General features: G+C 31.3%; 1 long non-coding RNA gene across 1 annotated transcript in view; it reads right to left on the reverse strand.

Moving 5' to 3' along the window:
• Positions 1 to 3,608: 3,608 nt before the first annotated feature.
• LOC127723297 (uncharacterized) overlaps positions 3,609 to 15,085 on the reverse strand; it is a 37,307-nt gene continuing 25,830 nt past the window's right edge. The window contains exons 2-3 of the long non-coding RNA XR_007991989.1: positions 5,420 to 5,587; positions 3,609 to 4,063 (exon numbers count right to left, since the gene is read on the reverse strand). This is a non-coding gene — a long non-coding RNA (uncharacterized LOC127723297). The remainder of the gene's footprint in view (positions 4,064 to 5,419; positions 5,588 to 15,085) is intronic.

Here is a 15,085-nt window from a genome sequence, read left to right on the forward strand (position 1 = left end):
ATATGATTTACCCAGATCTTTCAAACCCGATACATACCTGTTTAAATTACTTGTCCCTATCAAGTGGACACGATAGAATTGTGTTGCTGCCGAAGCGCTTTTTTATCAGTTGTTATCACGAACGCTCATACCTAAAAGGAGAAAGCGTAATATTATAAATACAATAATTTGAATGGGTTAAACAGGTTGGACATAATGAAACAAGCAGGTTTCAAAACTACATGATGTTTCCCATAAATTCACAGCATACAAATTTTACTTGTTTAGAAATACCAGGGGAAAAAGGATAGTTTTCATGAAACATATTGCATCTTCACGAGAGCACTAAAGAGGACAGGACTGATGAATAAATAAGCAGATCTCTTAGCTTACAGAATAATATTTGTTGATGCATTTATATGAGTTAGTTATTAACCTACGTTTCACTTCATTTTACTACGTTCCAACAACTATCTTTGATGTCAACCAAAATTTTGTGCATAAAGCTATCCACCAAATTTGGCCAAATCTTCATCGTTTTTAAAACAATTTTTCCACTGCCTTCTGCTGAAGAATGCAAGAGTTAAAAAGAATATAGACAGGATCTATTGATTGCACCTCGTATCGAAAATACAAAAAATAGGCTATGTGCATAGTGAACATCCTTATATATATTGCATTTATACGCAGGTTATTATAGAACGTTGCAGAAATCTTAATGAAAATAATACATTTGAAATCTGGTTTTCAAGGTCACAACAATGACGTGATTACTTACATAGATTGATGCAGTCCATATCTCCAGAGCAGATATTGCTATCCCCTCGTGATTGTCACTTGCTTGTTGCCACACATATCTAGCTGAACACTACCTTGTTATACCATATACTTTTAGAAAGTTACGGCATGATGCGATTAATGATATAAACACAAACTTGTCAACGAAAAAATTTGAAAAAGAAAAGTTAATTTTAATCATGTTAATATAATCCTAGCTATGTACATTCGACAAAACATTCTTCATGATTCATGTGTATCATAGATAAAGTTAAAATGACATATTTAATTGTATATTACTTAATACGAGTATTCAGTAATAGTTAAATTAATAATGTTCACTATATTTATATGATATTTCATATGCAGAAATCGACGTAATATTATAAAAATAAGAAAATGTGGTCTGCTGTAGTAACATGAGATGGTAAAATGGTGTTTTCAGTTTCGGAAAAATATAAATGAATATACGGATTGAGTTCTTTAAAACGTAATAAATAACATGTTAACATGATAATTTGAACTCATTTAACAATCCCCGGTTTCGGTTTCGGTTTTAAGTGTTTGTCTCGGTTACGGCATTGACACCGGTTTCTGTTTAGGCTTTTGGTGAAGATGTCTATTATCATCAATAGGGAAAATCATTATTTTGAGAGAAATTACTTCGAATGCATGGAATTTCTGTTTTACAAATGACCACCGAGATGTTCCAAATATCATATTGACAACATAGTCCGTTTTTTTTCCTGATTGTGACATCACCTCATAATATGTATCATCGAAATTATAATTTCCATGATCACAGGTGGCTTTAAAATTTAGGAAAAAAACTGCTTGCATTAGAGGAAAATAAAGAACAAGTTCCTCCTTATTTGTGTTCGTAGACAAAACATGTGCGTCATAAAACCAGTCGAATATACTAAAGCTTAGGGGACGACCAGTTGATATTCTACGTGTGTGTGTGGAGGGCGGGAAGGGGGGTTGAGCAGGAGGAATTTTTTTGATTGGCTATTCTTTTTTATCTGTCGACGCATTCTTATATTATTTGTGCCGCGCAAATGTGATTTTTCAATTTTGAACATGATTGATCTCTGTATTTTGTGTTGATGAAGATTCCTTTTCATCCTGTCTCTTGCAAGATTAAAATCAAACATTCGTCAGTCTAAAATTCAACAATATTTATCTAAGCGAATTCTGAAAGAAATAATATAACTTTTATTCTGTAAATCACCATTCCATCCGTTAAAGCTAGTGCAAATATTGATATGGTTCCCGCATTTTATCATCTTTAAATTATTTATTTGTTTCGCCGTATAAGTGTTCGACCTAAAATCATAAATAAATTAAAAAAAAAGTATAGACAATTGAACTCAGGTGACTTTAATGTCCACGAATCAGATATACAATTTAAAAGCAATTACAATATCTTGCATTATGGACTTTACATTTAGATTTTATAATTTCTAACGAATGAAATTTTTCTTTTTTTTTTGTTTTTTTTTTTAGATTTTTGGAATATTTAAATAATATGAAACTTACTTCCTTTTGTTAATATATCTTATTTTTAAACAAAAAATTACATGAAGGAAAAATCTTCAAAAACCTACGTTTGCTGTATTGCATTTAGACAACATGTAATCTGTAAGCAAAAATACTGTAGCAAAAAAATTAAATACATCAATGTTTTGGCAAGGTCTGTAAACATCCTTTGGTTAATAAAAGTGTATGCCATTGTTTATGAAAATACAGTTAATGCATACAAAATAATACGTTATATCTTTTTGGATAATTAAACATTATTCACCATATTTGGTTAAAATTGTTTCCGGTAATTATTCCTGGAAGTGTATATTCGATAGAATTTGTTCACCAGATTTCTTTCGTACAAACTATATTAACAACGAAGTGGCTTGAATTCAAGTTATCCGTATAAAATAACCGACATTTTAAGAACTGAACTATTGTTGAAAAAAACAAATTAAATCAATTCGGATATATGACATTTTCTAGTTCATTGGTACAGCCCTTGGATGGTGTAAACTTCCAAAAAAAACGTGTATGGTGTAATGGTGTATGGCATATGGTGCAATGGTAAAAAGTGTTTGGTGCTATGGTGTATGGTGTAAGGGGAATGGTGTAATGGTGTAACGTGGGATAGGGAATGGTGTGAATGAATGGTGTACGAATTTTAAAACTATGCAAAATATTGATAAGAACTGATTTTTAATTTTATACATTAATTTACAATATTGTGATCAAAATTCGCTTTTTAAAATAAATTAAATAATTTAGTAGTCGCACGCTTTCTTTGAAATTAAATTGTATTATGGTGTAATGTGTACGGTGTATGGTGCAAAGGTGTAACGTGAATGGTGTAATGGCACAGGGTGTATGTTGTAATGGTGTATGGTGAATGATGTAATGGTGTATGGTGTTAGTGGGAAGTTTACACAATCCAAGGACTGTCTCTCAAAAACTTTTGGTCTTAATTTGTTATAGAGTAATTAAGTCTAGTTCATATATCCGTAAAATAAGAATATTCTTTAAAATTGTTTTCCAATCCTACAGTATATGTAAACAGCTTATTTACATAAACATATATATTTATATATATTACATGCAATTAGCTTTGAAGCTTGGCAAGCAACGCACGAATACAAGTTCACAATGTACAAAATTAACGTGCAATCATTAACATTAATAAGTTCATTATTATAAGTGAATTAACGATTTCAATATTCATTGAAAACAAAACACACCTCGTGTTTAATAAAATTACTTTAATTATGAGTATATTATTTGTAATGAGGATAACAGTTCTTTATCAATTCATTATATCACTGTTACGAGATCATTATAAAGATAGGAATTATATGGAATATAGTTTTGATTATTGATTTTTACTGAAAAAAAAACCAAACTTTTCAAACAATTTAGTTGACATGTGATTAACTTAAATAACAGTAATGACTGCGTATTATCAAAATAATAGCTATAATTTGTCAAAACCAATGGATTCCCATGTCTATAGAAACCTTCACTAATTACACTTAGCCTGGTTTTAAATGTTTCTTAATACTATTGTTTAATGGAATTTACGTAATATGTACATTATTTTTTGTAAACATTCCTTCCACAAATTGGTATTAATTACCAGGACAACATGTATTGCTACACAACCGACTTTCCTTTGACACATTACAATAGGATTCTTCCCAAATTGATGATTGAATGTGACAATCTCTTAATCTTTGTTGAATACCACCACCACAACTAACTGGACAGGTGCTCCATTCAGACCAGGTACCTTGAATTATGAAATGTGAGAAAGCCATTTCAGAGCCCAAAACTAATACAAAATGACATTTCTATGTTTATCTGAGTTATATTATTGAAAGAAAAATGTGTGCAACTTATAACCCGTATTTGTAGATTTTGAAATTCAACATTGTGAATATATATATATATATATATATATGCAGTACTACTTAATCATAACTAAACATTGACCGTTATGGAATATCTGTTTCACAGATGAAGACGGATATGTTTCAATTGTCGTTACCACAATCCCGTCCTCGTTTTCGCGAAAGTGATCTACCGAATAAGACTTACTACCGGGTTAGTACTTACATGAGCAACACAACGGATGCCACATGTGGAGCAGGATCCCCTTCCTTAACACCTGAGGGTGAGATGGTGTGGTTTGCGTTGATCATTATTTAGTTTTCTATGTTGTGTTTTGTGTACAGTTATTTGTATGTTTGTCTGTCTGTTTGTTTTTTTTCTTTTTTTGCCATGTCGTTGTCAGTTTATTTTCGACTTCTGAGTTTAAATGTCCCTTTGTTATCTTTCGCTTCTCTTTTTAACACATATGTTACATTGTCTGGGGTGAATAAACTTTATTTTATTCCGTATTCCCCATAGTTTTTGCAATGCTCAGTCTTTAATGATCCTCATTGTGTTTTTCTAAACTGTTGTTTGTGTTCTCGTCGATTTCTTTTCCTTCGACATATGAGTTTTGATTGACTCTTTCTTATCTTCCGCCGATTTTTGTGGCTACAATTCCAATTGCATGAATGTCATAATCATTGTATTTCCATAGAAGTTTGCATCATGTTGAACCATTTAGGTGTATTTGTTATTGCATGTAAAAATAGTTCATATAAGAATACAAGATTTGCAACTGAGTATAAAATAATAGCTATATTCTATTAAAAATCAAATTGTCAGTCGGAAAAACGATTACATTTCACACATAGAAAGACATCATAATTTATCAATTATAAACAATTTTATAACAATTTGAGTGAAGCTGCTACCTTGCTCACAACTCAAACAGAAGGACAAAAACGTAGTTAAATCTACTGCCGGTGAGGATTATTTTCTTATAGCCATATTGGCACTGTTAGTTGTAGCTCTTACCGGGGTACAAGAAATGGTTTAAACTTATTCATTGATAGTGTTACTTTAATGATAGATAGGCTAAACTGGTAATTGATAATCTTTTGATACTTTTTATATTACCTTATATAACAGAAAACACAATTTGTGGGATTATACCTTAGAAAAAAGTATAACATTTGAAGTCTTTGTGTTCTCGTTTTTATGTTAAAACGTTATGCATACATACACGTATACGTGTAACACAATCAACACATACTTGGACAACACATGTTATTGCAGGAACGACTTTCGAGCGGCAATCCAGAGCAGTAACTTCCACCCAAATATGGTGGTGGGCTGTCACAGTATCGTTGTCGCTTTTGTATTCCTCTACCACAACTTGTCGAGCATACCGACCAATCCAACCAATCACCCCAGAAACCCACTGCAATTGAAAAAATAACATAACTCTATCTATATTATGTTTTAACATTATACTATGATTAAAGCATTTTGCAAGTATTTTCAGTATGTAATTTTCATATATTTTGGAATTCATGTAGGCTTAACTTTTATTTGAAAGCAAAAGACATGTTATCCAACATAAGCTACGATATTTCATCAATGATGTTAATAAATATATGTCCAGTCCTAATGTAAATCATTTTTATATATGTTATAATACGATCGTTTGTGTTGGTTTGTTTTTGGTTTTGAAGGAATTTATTTGCTCAACACCTTTCAGATAACAGATATAAAAATGGGTATACAAAAACAAAGAGTGTGAATCAAATACTTGGAATAAACATAGTGTATTGTAAACGGAAATGTGTGCAATACATCCACGAGACCGTTACGCATCTACACATGCACATATACAAAAGGCACACAACATGTACAGGATTGCTGGACTATGTGATACTACATATACATATGTCGTGTACATGTTATTATTTTGTACACGTTATTACTTGTACACATATTTTGTACTAGTAATTACTTGTATGATGCCATCATACAAGTTATTACTTGTACAAATACAATTGAACAAAGTAATTACTTGTACAATTTTTGTCGAGAAAAAGATAATAACTTGTACAAATCCTTGTTCTACCTTGGCCTATTTGATGTTCACAACAAATCAGTACATTGACCTGGTAGATCTTACATTGCCCAAAATTCTACATACACAGTTAACTGAAGTACTTTCATTATTATATTCAGAAATCAATTTGAATATGTATGATAACGGTTTACTTTTTTTTTGCTATTTTTAGAAACCTAAGGCCGCTAGTTATTTTAGGTCTTTTATCATGCAGTGAATACAAAATTTCAACAAATTCTCAAAAATTAATTTTCACCCGTATGCAAAATTATTTCATATTTATCTACACCTGATTCATCCCTCAGTTTGGGAACGTCTGTTCAGTGGATATTGTATTGTTTGTCCAATCACACTGTTCAGATACATTGACTTAAGTACACAAAAGAGCAACCTAAATTCCTGAATGTAAATACTACCGTGCCTACCTTAATGACACTTTCTTTACCTGATTTTATTAATGTTTATCTGGATAATAGTTTTAGGTTTAATTTTATGTCCGTAATATTTTCCTTTTATTGTAGCATATATCTTTTTTGTCGGCTTTTGTTCAATTCTTTTATTTCGTTCAATCAGAGTAAAGATTTGTGACATCATGCATGCCGTTACCATAGTGAAGCGTCCTTTATAAATGGGTCACTAACCGAAATTATACTAACTGCGTCAGAAAAAAAGAAAGAAAACAAACACAATATAAATTTCAAAAATACATACGCTGAATAATGTCTCCTAAGCAAAAATAAGCAAATAAATAAAAAAGAAAAAAACGTAAAAGAACAAAAAAGACCAACAAATGACAAAACCAAAATAACAAACCAAAAGAAAGGAGTTTTTGAATAAAACAGAAGGAAGAATCAAATATAACTCAAAGATAAAGAGTTGGACAAGTTATTATCTTTTTCTGAACAAAAATTGTACAAGTAATTACTTGTACAATTATATCTGTACAAGTAATAACTTTTATGATGGCATTGTACAAGTAATTACTAGTACAAAGTTTTATGTACAAGTATTAACTTGTACAAAATGATAACATGTACACGACATATATACCAAATAGTGCCTTATGTCCTATATATGATATATTTCTACTTCGTAATTCCCTTAGTATTTCTAAAGTTTAGGAACATGACATATCCAAATAAAATTAACAGGTCGAATAGTTTTTACATCATATGTTTATTTAGACAATTTGTTTATTTTCCTTAAGTGATGTTCGAGGCCAACATATAGACATGTCACACTGTTTGTATTTTTTTTTTTCAATAACTGACTATGTTTACATTTTAGCGTTTTATCTATCAAGATTGCAGTATTGCTAGACAACCGATCAATTCAGATTAAGGAGTATTTATATCTTCTTTATCTACCTGTATGGAGTTATTTTCTTTCAGAACAATATGTCATTCTTTCGAAGAATCAACCCGGACGTTACCAAGTTTCAATGAAATATGCTTCAAGGCATAAAATAGTTACCTGTGTAAGGTCATTATTCCCTGATTAAAATGCAAACTATAATTTACTTAAACATCTAATTCGTTTGATAGCTATCGTGTGTTGTTGTCAATTGGGGGTTTACCTGTTTATAATCCATCTTTGATAGATTTAAGGCGGAAACAAATCTTTCCTCCGATCATTAGACTTAAATACTAAAAATAGTCTTTGACGCACATTTTAACTTTCGGAACAAATAATGTGAAGTTTTGTTAATTTATCGCTACAATAAAGGTACATTATGTGATATAAATCTAATAATGCAAAACTTTTCGTAACACTTTTAAAACAAGCAAAATTTAACACATCCTTGTGTAGGATTTTGAAAATCTTATTGATTCACACTGTATTGGAAATCATACTCTGACCTACATGTATGGATATTCGTTTTTCGTGTTACATGATTGTACATGTATCACGATTTCGTGCTCTCTTCGTGCCAGTTCTTAACTTTACATATATATCATATATCAAATGATCAAACGAACAAATATTTTTATTTTCTATAGAATAACAGTCACGTACTTTATAATGGGGTTGGGGGAGTATAAAATTTAAGTCTGATTCAACAAATTGTATTGCCATTCAAAAGAAAAATATTCTGAATAGTTCAATTCGTTAAAATATGTTGAAAATAAATCTGCTTTTCCGGTATACATATGTCATGAAAAAAACACCAGAAAAATACCATTCCCCTTTAATCAAATAAGTTGGTACAAATAATTACCTACAAAGTGGCTTGTATTTTGCATGTACCGTTATCGGGCTGTAACTTTCTTTATGCAGTTACTGATATAATTATATTGTGCCTGAATAAAGATTTCTAAATTTTATATCTAGATTAATTTGTTAGTTATATTTCACATTATAAATGAGCCGTATGACGTATTGAAACCACAACGCACCAGACAAGAATATCCCACTTTGGTCGGTAAAATATGATGCGATTCCTACAAATATTAGCAGATATTAATAATATTTTGACGGTATATAAGTAAGAATTGCATTACATAACTTCTCTAATGAATGCAAATAATTCGCTTCAGCTTAACAGAATACGTATGACAAATTAGGAATTGCCTTTATAACCGGACTTTTGTTTTGATTGGGCTGTAATTAAGTATACATCGTGCTTTTTTTACTCTTTAATGACCAAGTTATGTACATAATGGCAAAGAACTTGAGAGAAAAATTCAAACGTGGTTATCAAGGATTTAACTATAATATATGAAAACATTCCATACACTACAAGGAAAATGTGTTTTTAAAGAAACGGACATTATAAAATGTCAAACATATAAATGTTCCTTATTTTGAACAGGAATTTATTGAATTAATCATAATTGTCACAGCAAACTGGTGACACATTATTCCAACAAATCATTAATGATAATATAACAAATGTCCTATCAAAATATATCCGTATATGTCGAGCTGTCTTAGTAATGTTTACACCAAAATTTGAACAGAGTGACTAAAGATGTCTTGCATTTGTCTGAATGCAATCAGGACGTACAGTCGAGGCAAATAGGAAATACCATAATATTATGAAATTTCATAATTTTATTGATATATTGGATCAAAGTGGAGTTGTCTTTCTTAGACGCCTAGTGTCAAAATGGACATGGGAGATAACAACTTTTGTCTTAAACGACGTCGAAAGGACGACAACTCATTATTATAAAAAGTTAACATTTAAAATATAAATTTGTATAACAATTTAGGAATTTATTAAATTGTGTTCGAACTATGGGTTTTATTATACACAAGGAGTAACTCTAGATAAATCAAACTTGACTAAAGATTATTTAAAATCTGGTGTAATGCACTAGAAAGAATCATTATATTTATTACTATTTTATCAGTCTCCGACATAGCAAATCATGCATGTGGAGGTCAATTGCGAATTTATTTACAGTTTATTTATTATGTAAACAAATTAAAGACCGTAAAATCCTGCGAAATCACAGAAAAATATTTCTAAAAAAAACACTGTAAAATATGTTTGAAAATCTAACAACGGGAGATAAACAAACAATCGAATTCCTTACAAAAACTGATAACTATGACAATAATTATTACGTTCTGTCAATAGCCTGTGTACAAATAAGCATAGACAGTTATGCGATTGATGCGGATCTGACATTACAACATTAACAATCTACAAAGCTGAAAAGTAATTCTTTGCATCATAGCAAATTATTAATGTCCAAATGATGGACATTGGCTATCTGATAAAGAAAATAAATTCACTAAAAGCTTAAAAACAAACAGCAAAATGTCCATAATATGTTATATATACGTAGAATTCTGAGTTGAGGTGAATTAATTGTAACAAAGAATATTTATACCTTTAATCTTTTTTAATTGCACATGCTCATGGAGATAAAACACATTTGGCAAATAACCTATTGTTATTTGGACTGAAACTACTCAGCATAAATTGATCGATGACAATTTGTTCACCATGGTTCCAGTTGAATGTCAAACTATTTGTACATTTAAATGCGTATTATGTGCATATTTCTACGTACATTTGTCAGATATTTCTATATGAAAGAAGTGATTGTATACAAATGCTTAAGTTAAAGCAAGATAAAACTGAAAAGTATTGATTCAAAACAGTTACATCAGTTAAAAACAGAGCAGAAGTAAGGTCATAAAGTCTCTTCACGGCAATCCCACCTCAGGATATCACGTATTGATGACTTCTGACCAGGCAAAATAAATTATCTTAGTCAAAGTGATATTTCAAGCTAATTAAAATTAAAAAAAAATCAGAACAAGATCTGAGATAATCAGTACTGTTATTGTAGTGGGGTGGGTGGCTAGGGAGTCGTTTTCTGTCGATTACGAGTAGAGCATGGCATCATTTGGATCAGATACTTTGGTAACGAGTATATTAAATTTAAATGATTTTCATATTTTGATTTCATTCATTAGAATTTAAGTTAGAGAATTTAATAATTCGCAGTCATTTAAGATAAAAATAAAAAAAACACAATATTAAAAAAGTGTTCCAACAAGAAGGAAAAAAAAAGACGAATGCGTATGAACAAGGGACCCATATCTTATTCGTCCTTCATATGCATATTTGTGGTTCTGCAACACAATGGAGTAAACATTTGAAGGCGTTAAATACATTACTAAGTAACCTTTGCAGAAATAGTCACATGATATGAATCATATTACAATTTATAATGTGAAATGTAAATAATTTGGAATACAATTTTCTTCGGTTCACATCTGTGTTTGTTGGTAATCTTATCTAAGGGCACCTGCTGGGAGAGATGTACTTCCTGATAATTTAACAAAATATATAAATAACCAGTGACACAGTTCCAGGCTTACTGCTAGTGCAGTTTTATAGAATAGTATAATAATCTACATTGGAAAAGATTGAAAGAAATTAGATTTGAAGGTATACATGAATTGCATAACATGACTCGTAGGGTTTTATTTGAAATGTAAATACCGTGCATTTTTCAAAGTAATAATTTGTCCACACACAATGTTTATAAGTTTTTATACAGTTTGCAGATTCAGATTAAATAAAAAAAAAGTATCGCCACTAGAATAACATAAAATATTCAAATACACGTATAAAGCATAGCTATAGTGAATAAATTAATAATAATAATTGATCAATGAAATCATAGAATGATTTGAAGATAAAATATTAATTCGACTGCAGACCAACAAATCAAACAACACAATACAAAATAACGTAAAATAGAGTTTTAACACCATCCAATAAGAAGTTTCAATAGATTCAGAAAGATTAGATAAATGTTCATCTAAATATTTCCAGCTGAAGATTAAAAACATAATATAGTTACTACTCGGTATCCCGATCTGAAGTTGAATGCCCCAAAAAAAAACCATACGTGTCAAGTAAGACGTATCAAAACACTGTTCCTTAATACTAACTACATGTCTGAACTTAATCTCATTTATAATCTTATTTATTAGTTACTAATGAATTTGTCAATGAAGGAAAACGTGTTCCTAATCATTTAACTATTTAACAAACTTTACCATCTCTCTCATGCCTATGTTCTTATGGAATTTTTGTTAAACCTATTGACAATAAACAAACAAAGGCGCCATTTCCTTTAAACGTTTCTTAAGCTGCCTAAATTTAACTATTTTCCATCCATGTACTACATATGTGTTCATACACTTTGACCGTATATGTATAAAACTTATACAGTCATTCATGATTTGGTTGATACAGTTTATTTTGACTGATTTCGATTTACGATATGAAAATAAGAAGATATGGTTTGAAACAGATGCCAAATGACGTAGAAGTTACAACTATAGGTTACCGTAAGGCCTTCAACAATGAGCAAAACCAATAGTGCATAGTAAGTTACACATTGCCCCGAAACGACAAATACAAAACAGTTCAAACGAGAAAACTAACGGCATTAAGTTGGGGTCACACATTCACGATTTTTACTGCCGTCCTTGACAGAACCATTCCCGATTAAGATTTGTCAAACGTCTGATCAAGATTCTGTGAATCGGGGCTGGAAATTGAAACTTTAATTAAAATTTGTAAAAACATATATTGAATCATAACAATCAGATATTGTTCAGAAAGCGTCCAAGTTCGGCCATTTCCAGCCGAATTTGTCCCGATTATACGGTTTTAAATCAGTATTAATCCGATTTGTATCTCTCACATGGTAAAGAACGACATAATATGTCCCGACAGCATCCCGATTATACCGAATGTGATCCGACAGAGTTCATAGAGTGACCAGACAGTGAACCGACGCTAAAGGAAGATACATATCCGTGGGTATTATTGCCAAATTTCGTATTAATAACGGGACTGATCCGGAACGGTTTTGGCAAAGACTGTTCGCATTAGGCAAGATCTTATTGCAATCTGGACTCAATCGGCAAAAAACAGCAATGACACATTTCTCCAGATCATGTCCGTTCAACAGGACACCGTCCAGAAAACACAGAACATAATAACGATTGTTACGATTTCGATCCGATACAGCAGAAACTGTCACGACATAGTTACGATTGTAATCCGATTATAGATAATATCAGTTGAGTCTTCCTGAATGTTACGGAACTCACCTAACTGTCGGGTGTTTAGCTAACCTCTGCGGACCTACATATTAATTCGTGACCTTCGCATGCTATTCATGTAATGTTTGCAATAATTCACTAATCCATCATTTCAATAAGCGGATCTGTGTTTAGTATATATAATTTAAAAGTATGTGATATGTCTTGTCTAGTCTTGTCTTGTCTTTCAGTTTAAGCTGGGGTCACACATTTACGATTTTTCTAATGCCGTCCTTAACAGGACCATTCCCGATTAAAATTTGTCAAAAGTCTGATCAAAATCCTCTGAATCGTGGATGGAAATTCTAAACTTAAATTAAAATTTAAAAAAAAAAAAATATATTTAATTTAAACACGACAACAATCAGATATTATTCAGGAAGCGTCGATATTCAACCGTTTCCAAGCGAATTTGTCCCGACAATCCCGTTCTCAATCCGATTCTAATCCGATTTTTATCATTCGCATGGTAGAAAAGGACCGAATCTGTCCCGATTCTACCAAATGTAATCCGACAGAGATCAGACAGAATTTCGTATTAAGGGCATACGATACAATTACAGGGGAGGTAATGACATTGCTAACGTAAACTTTTATTTTCGCGACGTCAAACTGTGACATATCGGGAAAAGATGCAGTTTTCTGATTTAACTTGAAAACGAGTTCATTGACCCCTCTTTTAAAAATGGCATTTGGTTTAATTACGTATGAAGTTTATTTGTATCAATTTTCATAAAAAAAGTCAACAATGCAATTTTTTTTAAATTGGATAAAAATACAGCAAAAAAAGACGTTTTTTTTCTAATTTCATGAGCAACTATATCTGTCATAATTCAGCATCGGCCATAGTTCAATAGAAACCCTTCAAAACAATACACGAATAAAAATGTTTGTACAATAGATACCCTATGAAAATAGAAAGATGCGAGAAAATATATATGTGATAAAAACAATGTTGATGTGCCAATGAAATCGTTACGTTCCAATCTTCATTTATTTTTCTACTTGATGTGTACGCTACAGCAATACTAGATTGAAAGTTGGTGGTTTTACCTCCAGTGGCAAATATGTCATGCATGTACAAGATACGAAATGCTGAATATGTTGTTTTTACAAAGTAGGAGCTGATCTGTATGAATGTTATGAATTAGAGACTGCCACTGAAGCACTAGGGTATGGATAGGGCAAAAGCACTAGGGTATGGATAGGGCAAAAACTCACCAGCATGTAAACCAACCCATCAAGGGCCCTTACTCGTGCACCATCCGATTTAACGTACACGTTCCGATCGTACGTGGCTGCGTATCTATCCATCCCACACGGTTTTAATACCAGAACGTAAGACGTCCAGAAGACTTAGTTCAGAAAATAATGTAAACAAAATCGATTGCTATTCAGGAATAATTAACATTTAATTGGAAATTTAAGACACTTTGCTGTTTCAAACACGAACTTAATTCCGATTAATTGAAAAATAAAATGCATCTCGAAAATTTAATCAAAGAAAAAGTAATTCACGACCACTACTAATTTGGGACAGGCATAATACGAAATATAGCATTGTTAATCATATTCGAACGCTTCATCCTCCCTCAACCAGTGACAGTCGTGTTGTTACAGTAATGTTACAGTAATGTAATAACACAATACTCTTTTCATGTTTTTAGTTTTAAAATAAATTATATTCTATAAGCTACTATACAGTATGGGTTTTCCTCAATTTTGAAGGCCGTGTTGTTGACTATAATTGCATACACTCACTTCAGATGTCTCATTGGCAGTCATACCACAAAACCATATTTTTAAATAACGAATGGCCTTGTTTCAAGCTAGTCGGAGGTTTCTTGAATACATGTAATGTTTAATAAAAATGAGGGTAACTAATCAAGTCACTGACATTTTCATTTCGATAACATTTTCGTTTGGTCAAAAGGCTATAAATTGCAAAATCGTCCTACTTTTTGTTCACTTACGGACAAAAAACACAGTTTTTAAGAACCTTGACAGTTATTTTGCGTCCAACTTATATCGGACATAGATAAATTAAATTTATTAAAAGTACAAAACTTTATTTCGACGTTACAATTTGAAAATTGTGTGTATTTGTCAAGAGATGCAAAATGTCACCTTGCCTTTTTCAGATGATTTCATCTTCTGATAGTTACAGTTGTGTAGCTAGATGTCATCACAGGCAAATGTCTCTGCAATTGTTTACTTATATACCTTACTAAAATACATACGTATATAGGTTAA

Source organism: Mytilus californianus, unplaced genomic scaffold, assembly GCF_021869535.1.
Source record: "Mytilus californianus isolate M0D057914Y unplaced genomic scaffold, xbMytCali1.0.p SCAF_13, whole genome shotgun sequence".
Taxonomy (NCBI): domain Eukaryota; kingdom Metazoa; phylum Mollusca; class Bivalvia; order Mytilida; family Mytilidae; genus Mytilus; species Mytilus californianus.